Genomic DNA, 267 nt, shown 5'->3' on the forward strand with positions numbered 1-267 from the left:
AATCCCGAGACTTCTCCCAGCTGCTGATAGAATGCCTCATCTTCTGCCTCCTGCTGGGAGGGTTCCCTATAACACACTCCATCAGGATATCAGCCTTGTTAGCCCTTCCCCTCGTTCTTACCCTTAAGCACTCAAACTTGTCATCACAATTATTGAGTTCTATCCAATCAAAACACTCCCTAAAATAGAGCCACCCCCCCTCCTCTCCTTCCTTGCCTATCCCTTCTGAAAAGCTTACAGCCATCCATTGCGGCACTCCAGCTGTGC

The sequence above is a fragment of the Pterocles gutturalis genome, unplaced genomic scaffold (genome assembly GCF_000699245.1).
Source record: "Pterocles gutturalis isolate BGI_N339 unplaced genomic scaffold, ASM69924v1 scaffold15952, whole genome shotgun sequence".
NCBI classification, from domain to species: Eukaryota; Metazoa; Chordata; class Aves; order Pterocliformes; family Pteroclidae; genus Pterocles; species Pterocles gutturalis.